The sequence below is a fragment of the Oenanthe melanoleuca genome, chromosome 6, assembly GCF_029582105.1.
Source record: "Oenanthe melanoleuca isolate GR-GAL-2019-014 chromosome 6, OMel1.0, whole genome shotgun sequence".
NCBI classification, from domain to species: Eukaryota; Metazoa; Chordata; class Aves; order Passeriformes; family Muscicapidae; genus Oenanthe; species Oenanthe melanoleuca.
Genome location: NC_079340.1, coordinates 5905764 through 5919627, shown reverse-complemented (window position 1 = coordinate 5919627; position 13864 = coordinate 5905764). Strand labels below are relative to the sequence as shown.

Sequence of the window (13864 nt, the reverse complement as noted above, 5' to 3'; positions counted from 1 at the left end):
ATTCCCCACCAAGAGTTGAAGAGGTAGTGCATCATGGGATTCTCAGCTGCCAAAACAAAGGCACATGCATGCAAATTAGTTTTCAATTGACAAGCCCATTTGGAAAGGTAAAATGCTACCTAGCCCCAAAGTGCTGAAAAAAGAAAAACAGCAGACACAGGATTCAGAGATAATTGGGGAAGGAGCAGTACATGGATTCTTGGGAAACTGTTATCTGTGTTACTTGTTAATTAAAGTTTTTAATGACCACGTTTTGCTTCTGTTGCCTAGGCATACTCACCACAGCTTTGCAGTCACCCATCACAGTGATCACAGCCAGGAGCTCTTGTCCCACTTCAGAGGTTAAGGCATTACAGGATGCTTGTGCATCTGCTACAGAAACCTACTATGCAACCCACTAAAAAACTTTCCAACTCAGTCATCTAAAACTAATTGCTTCCATAAGTCCTGAGGGTCTCTCTCCAGTCCATTTGAGTCACTGTACCAAGCCTGAACCAGATCCAGTCAAGCACAGATCAGCAGAAAGACATGTTGTCAGGAATAGCCCTGTGGTAGCAATGCCTACCAAATCAAGGAAGTTAGTCACACCAGGGAAAGACACTGGTGACCCTGGAAACTTGTCCCGTTCTTCCTCCACCAAGAAAACAGACCAAAACAGAACTTTACCTTATGAGGCTGGAGGCGTTAAATCCAGTGATACATGGAACAAAAGGACGCACAAAAGTTGCAGAGCAACTTCCTGCACAATCTTCTTATGAACTGGGAAGTCATGGCTGGAGGCAATACACCTCATAGTAGGCTACACGAAAGCACAAGCACAGGCACCTGCTACTGAGAGAAGCACTGAAGGGCCTTGAGTGTGGAATCCTTCCACCTTTTCCTGACAGTAGCATTAAAGGCTGATAAATAGCTTTGATGTTTTAAGAAATAAAATAATTTGCGACATTACAGGAACTAGCCAGATTCAATCTATGGAGCATCACCATAACACATAACAAGTCTTAACCTCAAAACACTCCTGTCAGAGATCACTGGCCAAAAAGAAAATCTATCCCTTTTTGTTTGGGTTTACAGGCACTGATAAACTTGATGACATGACAATGATTTGCAGCAGGGGAGCAATATTTGTCTCAGCTCTCAGTTTCCACACCAAAGGCAGCCATGTAAAAGTGCAAACAATATAATGACTCAGCATCACGGGGTAGAGACTAATTAGCAGCAGATCAGGAGAAGGCATTGGTCTCTGGAAGAAGGTGCTTTCATGAACAGAGCACAATTTTACTCATCACTTGTCTTGATCAACTGCAGAGATTTCCATGAAACAAATGCTACGGTTGCCTCAAACTGACCAAAAAACTGGTGTTTTTTTGTTTGATTATTTGAAAAGTAGTGCCTCTGTTTTGGACCTTCCCTATTCTTTTCTTCCAATATCGATTTAGTCCTGGTAGAGTGGGACCTCACCTCCAACAACCAAAATCTCAGCGTATAGCAGGAGCATTTATCAGGCAGTGTCTCTCCATCAGCCCTCTCAGTTCACTGCAATTAGATAAAAATATTAAGATTATACGGAGAGCATCGTCCTCTAACTCAATCAATGTAGATGCACTGAATTGTTTCAGCAATTGCTTTTTTCAAGACATGCAATTATCCTCTGTGATTTCAGTCAACCAGTAAACTCACAGCACACGCCTTTTCACTGGTACAAAACCACTACAAAAACATTTTATCTATTTAGTTATCACATTACCCCATTAGCAAGGCGGATTTTATTCCTGCTTTAACAAACCCGTCATCAATTTGGGTTTATTGGAAAGGTATATTGTGAATACACTGAAAGATAATTCTGGTCTAAAAAACTATTTAGTTGTTTTTTCTAGGAATATATTGGGAAATGATGGCAAAACCAAGATTTGAATCTCAATCTCCTAGTGCTCCTCACTGGATTGCTTCCTAGTAAGTTTTTTCTTCTAAAAAATCTATTGCTTACTTAAGGAAGTTTAAACGCTCAAAAGCCCAAGAATTAATTTGTTTATTTTTTAACTAAATCAGCAAGTGCATTTTTCAGGAGTTGATGTACACCCATTCATATTGAAAAAGGCCTTGACAATTAGCATTTATCTTCAGCTAAGCAGATCTGAAGGTGGCACTGACATGAATTTTAAAGTCTCCACTCCTAAGGGAGTAGAGTGTGCCTTTCTCTGCCATTCTCAGTTTGGCTGGAACTGCAGGAGGGCCAGTCAGGATGCCCTATAAACCAAGAGAATTTGGGCTGTGTGCCAAGCACCTATCTCCCTGCTGGCACAGGTGTCTCTAAACAGCTCCCATATCTCACACAGGCTGGAACATTTGAGGAATTCCCTCCTGAAATAACAGAGACTACATAAGTACTCCTGCTTAAAAAAAATTACAATAAGCATAGGCAAATGCACGCCCCATAAAATATTCTGAAGGGTTTTAACAATCACTTTGTTGTTTGGTGACCAGGAGTTTGTCAAGCAAAGGTGATAGACACCATGCATTCAACCCAGCTGAAGTCTGAACCAAGCCATCAATATGACACAGTGACAAAGCTCTCTGGCTTTCTCTTGCCTTGCTGATCTGTCATTACATATCTCTAATGCAGGAGGAACTCTGGCATCCCAAAAATCCTCCTCACCTAGGTAACAAACTGATTGACTATCTCAATAATTGACGTTTCTTTGGGGTTTTTTCATTCATTCTCAACTCCATAACTGGCAGTTCCATCTACTAGGTTCTCTATTTCTGCAGTTTATAAAGCAGACAAAAGGATTTAGGAATCTAAACCTTCCTGCAGCAGCAGATGGGCAGATTTTTACCAAAATCAGCCAGGCTAGAAAAGGCACATTAAACACTTGCTCTGACACAGCACAGTCTGGATGGCACATCTAGGTGCTCACACAAGGTGAGAAGGTGTGTGGCAATCTGTTGCAGGATGAAAATAAAGATGAGTGGGGACAGATCCCTTCATTTACTTTGAAAACACCACCCATGGTCAGTTAAACTTCTTTCCTGGGTAGCCTGGCCATGCATGGAGCAGCCCAGAGTTTTCAACCTCTCTATAGCCTGGAAGGATGGGCCAGCAATAGCACCTGTGAGCAGTGGCACAAGCAGAAGGCATCAGTCCCTTACATAGGATATGTCCTACCAGGGCAGTTCTTGTCCCTCTTTTGAGAGGGCACAACTGGTGAGAAGTATCTAAGATGAAATGTCCATGTTGCATCGCCAGACCACGTCCTTCAGAGAGACCTGACAGAATTTTACACTATGTCAGTGCTGTGAGATGACTGCACAAATATTGCCACTGGTGCCCTCAGCCTCTTGTTTGGTGTATAAAATCTTCCAGCCTAACTCCTGAAGATCACCTCGGATAGAGGAGAACACATCCCCCGATCTCAAAGCTCATTCCACTCCTGTGACAGCTGCAGAAGTTACTATGGAGAAAAACAGTTCAGTATGAGAAAGCACTGCAGTAAATCTCTCTCTATAGTTTATCATTAGAAACAAGGAGGAATGAAAGAGGCCAAGCAGCTTTCTTGGGTCTCACAGTGGCCTCCCACAGCCCACCACCGCTGCAGCCCCTGCACCACCAAACTACTCACTCATCTTCTGCCAGATAGCCCTAGGAGCCTCCAACCAACAGGTACAGCTGACTTACATATATATATTTCAGTTATGTAAAAAAAGCCAAAATTCATTACACACTGAAGTGTGGCAATTTTAACCTAACACTTTTAGGCTTTTTCCTACTTCTGCTGGCAGGACCACTGTATTTTCTTGTTCATGTAAAAAAGCCTTCCCAAATAGCATCACAGGGAAAAAAACCCCTATGTACATCATTCCCTGTAGGATGCCCAAATCAACAGGCTTGCAGCGAGTGATGCAGTATCCGGGGAGTAACTGAGAGGATTGTGCCTGCTCCGTAGGAGGCATGAGGATCTCCTCAAGGAGTCAGCAGATGGCTTGGTGCTGAAGGTATCTCCCTGGTGACACCCACAGGAAACAGCTGGCAGAAACCTAGGGTGAGGGACATTGCCTCACAAGTTGTCAAACACAATTAAGCCACTTCTGGGCATCTACAAGGTTTTCATTGGGCTGAGATCATGGCACAGGGCACTTGGGAGGCCACTGCTCCTCTACAGCAATAGCTGAAGTTCTGACACCTCAAATGGCACTAGTCCTCTACATTTACACACTTGAATTATTCCTCTGCAAAACAAACTAAAAACAACTGGAAGAGCAGGTAACCACAAGAACTCAAGTTATAGCTCTCCTGTCTGCATTGTCAAAATTAGACTTTATGGTTCAATATGTGAACATCATCATCTGATAACAATTAACAGAAAAATACCAACCTAAAGGGCAGTGACACATCCTCCCTGCCCTGTTTAAAAATGTCATGATCATATGAGACAGTAGCTAAATATATCAGCAGACTAGAAATAGACCACATAGGATATGTTGATAAATATTTATTTCAAAACAGTATAGCTTTCTACATGACTAATGTGATTTCAGACTGAGAAGAAAACAACCAATGTCGATTGCTTGCTAACTGTGTTTGGAGGAGTGACACAGGTAACAAACTACCATCAACTCTGGCACTCTATTCTCCTGGTAGAAAATGTGAGTAGGTAGATCAGTCAACACCATTTTGCTTTTAATACACCAGTGAGGACTAGCGCAGGAAGCAACTAGAAGGCCACAGGTATCACTTTGGAAGAGGAGCAGCCATTTGCATGCAAAAGGGTCCATCCTTCATGACTGTGTGGGCTGGTTTCATGCACCAGTCAACAAAGCCTGTATCACAGAGAGGTTAGAAAATGTCTGCCTTGACCTTTAACACAATTTTATTCCCAGCTATATCACCATCAAGCCCTTTTCACAATAGCATCTGCCACTGAACCACTGCTAATTAGTCAGTCCCTGTTCAGTAAGGGAGGAAGACGTGACAGCAAAGATGAAATTATTTTTAAAAACAAAAAGCCCCGATAAGGATTGCAGCACTTTATGACCTACACCATGCTTGTCACAGGGCAGGGTGAGGGAATTTGCCTATCACTATATGTTGCAATCATTGCGGAAATGTCTCTCTCTTCTTGCTTCCTCTCCATCCTTGTTCAGAGAGTTAAGGTAAGATGGGAAAGCAGCTACAGCTTCTAGGACATCCCATCTGGGGAACCCAGGCAGCACTGGCAATGCGCCTTCATTGTGCTCTACAAGCCTCAGTTGCTTTAATGTTTTCTCCATTAAGTATCACTTTTCTCTAAATGCAGTGAGCAGCATGAAGAAAATTCATGGAAGATCTTGAACAGTTTGGGTGTGGGGCAGTGGGGGCCACACAACAGACAATGCAGCCAATGGATTTACTGAAGCAAAGTCTTGCTGTGCTGGGGGAGACAGAGAATTGGGAGAAGCGTCTTGACTTAGGAAAAGGAATTCATAGTTCAGTGAAAGTCTGTGGAATGACTATTCTAACACTTAGAAGTTTCATTCTGCATATCACAATCTCCAGATTAAAAAGCAGGGCTCTTCTAGAGATAAGTTTGCCAGGCTGAAAGGTAAACTCCTGAGTCCCAGCAGTCTTCATTTAGTTCTTTAGTCTCACGGATATGCCTGGACAGATAAAGCCTGACCATCTAAGCACAACAGCAGCTTTATTGGAATTCCTTGTCCATCATTCTCCCAAGAATATAGAGAGGGGATTGCACAGTTTGGTATTTCTGCAGTTCCTTTGTGAGTACAGAAGCATATAGTCACAAGGCTTGAAGGAAGATCTTTGAAAAGAGAAAGTGGTATGCTTCAGATTAGACACCCACCTTCTCTAGGGTGATGTACTGGCAATACCTGAAAGTAACTGGCTGCTCTGATGGTTCCTTGAAGACAGGAAAGCCTAGCAGAAGGATGGCAGATTCTGCATCTCCTCTCTTCTACCTCTTTCCAAAAAAAGCAGGGCTCACAGCACTGAAGGGGACTGCTGCCTTTAGCAGTCGCTTCCACACTACAGTAGCCTCATCCATGTGAGCATCCACAGACCATGATGTAGGCTACATGCCTGCTAAAGCATCTACATCTATTCCCTGATTCCACAGGGAATAAAAACACTAAGCATACTGCTCCAAAAGCAATTTTCATTCTATCACAGACTGCAATGACACCAGCATTGTGTCCACTCTCCTAAATGCACTCAGCTCAGCAGTTTACTGAACACAATTGGAAGGGCTAACAACAAGACAGTGTACCAACACTGACAGGCTGAATTACAGCAAAGTTAAGAAGCAGGTTATAGAGAGGAAAGGAAATATTTCAAAGCACATATTTGTTGTGCTGTCCTGTTACACATCTGCCTAAGTTACACTAGTAGTCAGCAAAAAATACATAATATTCTCTATAATTCTCTACTTTCACAAAATATAACTTATTTCTGGTGAAAAAAAAAAAAAAAAGCCCCAACACTGTGTACACCATTCATGCAGAATAGCAAAGTACTCAGTGCAATGGGAAAGTGTCATCTTCCAAATGCTGCAAAATCCATAAAAAGGCAAAAGTTACATTCAGTTCCTAAGTATTAAGGAATACGCATAAAAAGGAGACCTCCTACAAGACGGCAGAAGGCTCAAACAAAAGGAAGAAGCAAAGGGCAGTATGATATCCCCTTGTGTCCTGCTGTTTTTTTTTATTATGGAGTGCTCTACTTAGATAGGGTGTGTAATAAGAACATGCCTGTATAGTAAGGGAGAGTCAACAAAAATCATCAGCAGAAAACTTACGGAAAAAGATGTTTTTTCCTAGTGCTTTCAGTAATTATATGAGTTCAGCAATTAACATTAACAAGTTCAGAAATCAACCTTGGTGAAGTGTTATCTAAGAAATACTTTGGCATTTATGTTGTGTTTGTGTAAGGCATTGCTGAAAGCTTACAGACCTTCTGAAACCTGCCATAGTGTAAACGTCTGCTTCAGTCATGTTCCAGTTCTCTGTAGAGAAAACTAAATCAGATTTAGCACTCTACAAAGCAAGGTATATGACAATCATCAGGTAGAAACTCAATCATATTTGAGAATCTAAGACACCTTCTTCTTTTCCAAGAGATCTTTTGCTTAATCCTGACTAGTCATGGGAGGACAGAGAAATATGTGTGGTCTAAATTGTCAACTAGTCAATACAACAAACAAAAAAAGTCAGCCTCATCTCACAGCCTGCTTGACAAAGGTGGAGGGGCCAGCACCTCCCCAGCTCTTCCACAGGGCTGGTGAGAAGGGGATGGCCAAAAGTATGTTAAGGGAATTAATTTAGGTCTTGTTGAGACTTTGAGGTAAACACTTTCAGAAAGGAGTACAGGGGAGAGTGTGCTGGTTTCACATGGGGGCGGGGGGGAGCCACCTGAGAGGGGCAGCACGGGGCCCAGAAACAGGAGGGCTGTCCCCTCTCTGGGAACTTCCCCTGTGAGCTGTGGGGATCAACCAGAGAGCTGATTTAGTGGCTGACAAACTGAGTAACCAATTAAAAGCTATTTCGCTTTCATAAATCACATTAGTAAAGTTAGTCCATTCTCTTTTGATTTCCAGCCTCCACAGAGGTGAGGTCGGCTCCGGCTCTGCTTCCCTCTCCATGCACCCTGGCCGAGCGGGGAAGGGGGAGCCACTGAAGCCCCCTCCCCTCCCCCTGTTCTCGGCTGGGGAGCCTGGTGGCCAGGTGGGGAGAGGCTTTTGCTGAGGTTCTGGTCCCCCCACCCCGGTGTGGCCACAATTCGGCCGGGCTTCTGCCGCTGTTTTTTGGGAGCAGCCAGGAGAGGGAGAGAAGCCCCCAGGTGGTGCAGCTGAGCTTTGGAGTTTCGTCCAGCCTCCTCCACGTGGCCCTTGCGGCCACGTTTTTTCCAGCATGGCCTAGCCCAGCTCCTTCAACATCTGGATGCAATTTTAACCCTTTTAATGCCTGGATGAGACTACAGATCTCCTGAGCTCCCCTGAATGAGAAGAATAAAGCAAGGAGTCTACTGAAGTCAGTGAAATGAAGATTAAGTTTCCAGATGGGAAGAGATTGAAGAGATGCCACTGATAAGTAACTGAAAACCTTTTTTGTGGGCTATGAGGGGACTGTGACTACACTGAAATTCCTTTAAACTGTGCAGTATACCTGGGGAGGTTAAAGTGCTTGAAAAGAGGATCTTTTGCCTCGAGGAATGGGGCTCTCTGTTTTGGGACTGGAAATATAGACAGTGACATTTAACAGAAAAAAAGATGAAGATAATTTTGTCTTTCAGTAGCTTGCCTTTAAAAGTAATACCCCGAGTGTGCAGCACCATAACACAGCTCTAGAGGGACTGTGGGGATGGGAGGAAGTTCATAGTTTGCAGTTTTTCTCCAGGTGGACACAGATTGTGAAAGTGAAGACACCCCCTAAGCCTAAACCCAAAAAAGGAACTTTTCTCTCTAGAGTGAACTGAAATGATTATTTAAGTAGATAACTGACTGAAGTGTTCTCTGTATGTTGCTGTTAAGAAATGTGGAAGATGAGGGAAGGGGGAGGAGGGAATAATCTGGAAATCTTATTCTGAATTTCCCTCTTTTTTTTTTGTGTTATTAATAAATTTCTTTTTATACCCTTCTAAGTTTTAAGCCGGCCTTGTTTTTGTTCCTAAATCCTATCCCTAAAAGAAATTTAATATATTAAAATTGGCAAACCCAAGTCAAACCTTGACAGAGAGTCACAAATCTATGCTGGCTGGCCTGTGCAGCCATGTCCACAAGGCAAAAGCTGCCCAGCTGAACCCATGCCATGCTCCAAGCCATGATGACAGCCCAGAGACACCCACAGCCCTCCTGCCATTGCCTGAGCCCCTCAGGACAGGAATGGCCTCCCCACAGCCCCGCCTGCTGGGGAGACCCAGACTGTTATGTGAGAGAGCACCAAGGTGGAGCCCTACAGCTGTGGGGCAGGAGGCCCGCTGCCTGCCCACTATGGGACTGCCCTTGCCCAGGCTACTGGAACTTGTGAAGTCCAATGTAGAATTTACCTTCTCTGCGAGTGCCTGAGGGAACAAAACAGTCCATGAGGTTAGTGGAGAAGAGCAACTCTGCCCAGATACGTGAGATCTGCTAGAAATGTCCCAGTCTACAGCTGATGGGCTCCTCCTGGCTGCATAAGCAGAGCTTGTGTGATGCTGCAGGAAACAGTGGCAAGGAAGGGGAATGGAAAGCGTTGGAGGAGCACTGAGAAAGCCACCTTCTCCACAGCTGCTCCCTGTCGCCAAAAACACCCAGTTAGGGCCATTGGTGATGGACAGGGGTTGTGTAGGCAGGGACATGTGAGGGCACAGGATCGAGCAGGGAACCAGGGCACCTCCCCCTGTCCATGGCCCCATGGGATGCCTCAGTCCATGCCTACATCCAACCCTGTTGGCACTGAGTCATCCCTCAGAGCATCCTCCCTTCAGGCTATCAGAACCCAAGGCAATGGCCTTGACATTCCTATCCCTAAATACATTTTCACCATGGAGACCATCTCCCTCATTCATCTCTTATCCCAGGAGATGCAACTTTGTGGGACTCCAATTCCTGCTTGTTAGCTCAAGCCAAAAGGAATTACTATCAACTAAGAATAAATACTAATTAACCTGAATCTTTCATCATATCGTGATCTGAACCAGATGCTATCTCTAATTTTAGGCTGCTTTGAGATACAACCTCTATCTGCAGCAGACAAAAATAAGATTACTTCTTTTGATAAAGTTAATTGTGGGCTTCAACAAGACACATTTCTTGGCAATACTGTGCTCTTATCTTTAAATGCTGTGAACTCACAAGGGCTTGAAAGGTATTACATTTTGAGTGCCTCCCATATGAGTTCTGTGATTGATAATTCAACCCAGGAATCTTCCTATGTCATGCTGGAAAAAGGTGTAGCAAAGACAGCTTTAACACTACATGCAACTGCCGAATAGAGGCTGTCTCAGAACACTCAGCCAAAGGCTGCACAAGAGCACAGGCGAGATTTACCCCCTCAACGCAGGGGACAGTGGGGTGAAAGCCATATGATCTCTTCTGTTGAGCTGGTTGAAATCAATAACGATTTATCTTGGTTTTAGTATCAGAGAAATAATAATAGAGCAGGGTTAAAACCAAAGATTTATTTGCCAAAGTGTATCTACATTTTCAAAGCTGCTTTGATATTTTTCATTTGTTGGAAGTAGCTCCAAAGTTTTCTGTACTACTGAAAACCACTGTTGAAAATTCCTGTAACAAAACTGTGTTTTTCATTATGACTGTTGGTACTTATGCAGACAACATACATAGAGAGAGGAAACAATACAAACCAGACTTACTGTAAAAGACAACTTTCATAAATGCAGCTGTGTTCCCTTGCAGAAAAATAGGTTATTTGGGGGAAAATATTTCTTTACTTCAAAAAACAGCAACAGGGATAACAAATAACTCCTGGCAAGAGCTGTGCAAAGCTGAACTCTGCCCAGTTCCACCTCTCAGGCACCTTCTGTGAAACAGTCTATGCTGTTTAGCAATTTAATCTTCACACCATTTCAGTGTGGACATGTAAGTTTCAACAAGCCTGGAGATGAAGTCATAAAATTAAGCCTCTACCATTTTGAAGTTGTATGAACAGTGTTTAACTGGTTTAATAGGGATTTGTTTGTACAGCAGAAATGTCAGATATAGCAGCTCAGCAAGTCCAAAGATGTGTCCAGCAGTGCCAACATCCCAGGTGCTGGCACACCTTCCCATCCACAGACTCTCTGCTGCAGGTCACAAGGGCATCTTGGTCTGTAAGACACACACCTCACTTGCGAGGCCAGACATTACTCAACCCCTTGTTACATGGCACAAGGAACTGCTTCTGTGTCCTCTGAAACAGACCTTGCTCTCCTAGAAAAAAGCCCTCAAGTTTGTGCTAAATGAACAAATGGGAGCTCCACCCTCCAGGAGAACTGAAATAGCCAAAACCACTGAGAATTAAGTACTTACAGCTCCACCTTCTTGATGAGTCAAATCACCACCTATCTCCTCTCTCTGTCTTGCAAGTGGCTCTTTCCTATGGTAGTAAGACACAAGCAAGCAATGAGAACCTCTAAAGACAACCAGAAGCTACCTGATTCTTGCCAAAACTGATGGGGATCACATCATCAATGTTTTTTTGAGAACTCTGTCAAATTTAATGCCAAAATTGCTCTTAAGTTTTCTACTTAGGGTACTGGCTGACTGTAATTCTCTAAACGTACATAGTCAAGTGGAAACACCAGCCAGAATTTCAGCCACCAGTCCCAGGTGCTCAGGTCTATTTTAGGTACTGAAAACAACCTTTAAAACTTGAGTCAAGATTCCTTTCCTTGAACTGAAGGTTCATAACCTTTGTTGAGTCCCATAACGAAAACTGACATCACAACAAATGCACAGGCATCTCCTTTCCTGGATGTGGATGGTTTTGGTGCCTGCAATGGTTATAAGCCCATGTAATGGTTATAAGCCCAAGCAATGTACTAAGGGTGTACAAAACCATGAAATTTAGGAAGATGAGTAATGTATGAACTGTGAAGGCAGTGAGAGATGATCCTCATATTATGTGCTTTTATTTAATAACTTATAAATATCAGCTTTCCCCAAACTGCCCCTCAGCCTAGCAATTACATGTTGGCTGATTTATGGTTAGTGCTGTTCTTTTATAATAACAAACTGTTCCCAAAGCCTCACACACAGAGAATTAGACAATCAAAGCACTGTGTGTGATTTTCCACTTAATTCATTCAGTTAGCTGCAATTAAAACAATACAATTCAAGGCCTTGTGTGTTTCTCTGAAAAAATACAAAACTTTACTTGTTACTATTAATATATACAACCTACAAGAAAGACTTAACAAAGCTCCTTTGTCTTCACTGTTACAGTAGAGTAATTTTCTTATCTTTTTCTGTAGATGCCCTGGCAGTCATCAATATTTCTTTCAGTTGTTGCTCTTCAAAAGACACATACTCCTCATTCAACTGCACAGAAAAAAAAAAAGGAATCCAGTGGGACAAATTCTCTTGGTGAGCAGATCCACTGTATCTGCCTGGGAAGGAATCTACGTGAAGGTGCAGGATTTGCATTAAGGAGATGCTCAAACCTATTTGAAGGGAAGAAGCACCATTTTATCAGGCAGTAACCAAATTTCAAAATTTTAGATTTTACCTAGATATTTTAGCTAAGTATTTCATATTTCTGGAAAAGCAATGTTTCATGGCTACTGATTTCTGTTCACCCCCTTCGTATAAATCTCATACCAAGTTTTAGCATGACTATAGAACCTTTCCTGTTTTTTTCTTTTATGGAGCTTCACTAATGAAACCTAATGACAATCTAATTAATATTATACCAGACTTGGAAGTGAAAAAGAGAACAGAAACTGTACCTGGCTCTAAAAGAAAGCGATGAGCCACCCTATTAGAGTTGCTGTGACTGTCTCCTGTACCACCAAGCTCCCCAAAAACTGGGCATTATTTCCATCAGTCATGAACACAGCGCATGCAGTGCTCAGAGAGCAGCAACATCTCTGCCTTCTGAGGATGCACTGTGTCTGTCCAAAAGCAAGGTAGATCTTCACACTATTCTTGGCAGAAGGCTATCCTCTTGATGTGCTGGTCTTGGGTATGTTAATTCAGTATTTCAGCAGTGGTTCTTGACAGAGACTTGATTCAGCCTACTCCTGCAACGGAATAACAAAGTACTGATTCGGATCTTGTATTCTTAATTATTATTCCACAAACATAAATGAGTATTTCACTATAGTTCAGTCCCTCAAGAAAGAACTATTGTCTGCTTTGATAAGATGGCATGAAATTTATCCAAACATTTATCAAATTATGTGAAATCTTACTGGAAGAATATGTTCTGAGATGTTGTGAATAAAGTCCCCCAGGATAAAGTAACCCAAAATACATGTCAGAGTAGAGACTCCCAAAGTCTGGTCCAAAGGGAGCTCACAGCTCATCTAGTGCTCACTTTTATTCTTTTCTTCCAGTACACAGCAGCATAAAAAGGCCAAGACAAAATAAAGAATGAAAATCAGCATTTTTTTTTTCCAGAAAGTCAGGCCTCTGCCAACCCCAGTTCCAAGAAACACTGTCCAGTATTCCTTCCTTCTAGTTACTATCATTCTACAAAGATGTTACACAGTGATGAATGACAAGGAAGGCAATTCACCAAACAAGGTAATTCTAAAGTTATTTTTGTTAAAATAAATGCTAATATCGTACTTGTGGCATATGACTATATTCTTGAAGAATCCTGCATTTTGCATATAATCTGCGTGAAAGAAATTTAGTTGAAAGACCACATCTCCAACTCCTAATGCATGTTCCAGAAAGTCTAACAAAGGGAAAAAACCCAAAAAAACAAAAAGAAACAAACCTATCTCTGCTTGGCATTTTTTTTCCAAATGTGCTTTCTAGGCTTAGGTTGTTGTCTTAGAGATAACACTGTATATGTTTTATAATAAACATACTTTTGGTATAGCATTCCAGGGCAACTGGATCATTAAAAAAAATTTTTATAAAGTTAACTTATCATCAGTGTATGAGGACACTGCTGAAGGCCTAGGCAAAATCTGCCAGGCCTTTTTTCTCAAGTTCTAAGTATTTTTCTCAGGTCATGAAACTTTCTCAGCCTCAGCTAGGATTTTTCCTAAGCTAGAGGTTCCTTCTTTACTGTAAACACAAAAGAAAGAATCATAACAGAGATAAACACCTGCTGGATCCCTGAGAAAGCCAGGGACAAGAGGTGTCGCATTCTCTGACCAATGATTTATTTGTATTTTGTTTTGCACAAACTGCCTTATTTAAGGCAATGGTTTCCTTTAATA

The 13864-nt window shown here is 42.3% G+C and overlaps 2 long non-coding RNA genes across 2 annotated transcripts in view; both read right to left on the bottom strand.

Moving 5' to 3' along the window:
- LOC130254773 (uncharacterized) overlaps nucleotides 1-7178 on the bottom strand; it is a 60682-nt gene extending 53504 nt beyond the window's left edge. Inside the window, exon 1 of the long non-coding RNA XR_008840821.1 lies at nucleotides 6944-7178. This is a non-coding gene — a long non-coding RNA (uncharacterized LOC130254773). The remainder of the gene's footprint in view (nucleotides 1-6943) is intronic.
- Nucleotides 7179-11962: 4784 nt separating this feature from the next.
- The window catches only part of LOC130254772 (uncharacterized), a 48717-nt gene continuing 46815 nt past the window's right edge, over nucleotides 11963-13864 (bottom strand). The window contains exon 9 of the long non-coding RNA XR_008840820.1: nucleotides 11963-12072. This is a non-coding gene — a long non-coding RNA (uncharacterized LOC130254772). The remainder of the gene's footprint in view (nucleotides 12073-13864) is intronic.